The following is a 1,069-nucleotide window of genomic DNA, read 5'->3' as shown; positions in this document are numbered from 1 at the left end:
CTTCGGATCAGAAGATTGAGGGTTCAAGTCCCTTCGTGGTTGAATACTTCATCACATGATGTGGATGTAAACATCAGGGAGAGACAGGAAACATGGAGACTGATTCACTTCTGGAGCCAGCCTCAAGTGGACTGCATTCTTTGGCCCTTCTGCATTGGTTTCATTTCACACAAAAAAATAATTGGTACTGTACTGAACAAGAGCAATGTGCTCATACTGTGTCTGAGATTTTGTCTGATTTTGGGTGTTACATAACTTTTAAACAAAAACTTTCCCAAATGAAGTCTGGACTGTTTTTTCTTTTTTAGATTTCAGGTTATAATCTCTCTTTTTTTGTTGTTTTTTTAAAAAAAAGGTAAATATTATATTATTGAAAATAAAGGCCCACAATCTTACATACTGGACCTTTAATGTGAAACTTATTTAAGAATGGACATCGTATCCGTGACGTCACCCACAGGTTTCTGAAGCCATTGTGAAGCTCAGTGTGGTGGCTCTGGCCGCCACCATGTTTGTAGTCCTATCTCTGCCACCTCCCAGCTTTAAGTCTTAATATAATTTGAACAGTTGTATATAAATTCACCCTCAGTACAGTTGTCATGAACGGGGAAATTAGCTATAGAGACCAAAACAGTTTTTTGTACCAGGCTGTAAACATTTATGTTTACATTTATGTTTATAACGTTTATTTCTGCTGTGAAACATGGGGACTTATGGAGACTGACTCACTTCTGGAGCCAGCCTCAAGTGGACGTTTGTGGAACTGCAGTTCCTTGTGAACCTCTCAGTGACCACGTGGCCTAATGGACAAGGTGTCTGACTTCGGATCAGAAGATTGAGGGTTCGAGTCCCTTCGTGGTTGAATACTTCATCACATGATGTGGATGTAAACATCAGGGAGAGATGGGAAACTGATTCAGACTGACTCACTTCTGGAGCCAGCCTCAAGTGGACTGCATTTTTTGGCCCTTCTGCATTGGTTTCATTTCACACAAAAAAATAAATGGCACTGTACTGAGCAAGAGCAATGTGATGATGAACCGGTGTGCTCATACTGTGTCTGAGATTT

The 1,069-nt window shown here is 40.4% G+C and overlaps 1 non-coding gene across 1 annotated transcript; it reads left to right on the top strand.

Annotated features, from left to right (window-relative positions):
* The first annotated feature begins 789 nt into the window (after window positions 1–789).
* Window positions 790–862, top strand: trnar-ucg (transfer RNA arginine (anticodon UCG)). The gene has a single exon. It is a non-coding gene; the product is annotated as a tRNA-Arg (tRNA).
* Window positions 863–1,069: the final 207 nt, after the last annotated feature.

Source organism: Larimichthys crocea, unplaced genomic scaffold (assembly GCF_000972845.2).
Source record: "Larimichthys crocea isolate SSNF unplaced genomic scaffold, L_crocea_2.0 scaffold62479, whole genome shotgun sequence".
Taxonomy (NCBI): domain Eukaryota; kingdom Metazoa; phylum Chordata; class Actinopteri; family Sciaenidae; genus Larimichthys; species Larimichthys crocea.
Note: the sequence above shows the minus strand (reverse complement) of the source record. Positions and strands in the feature narration are given on the sequence as shown.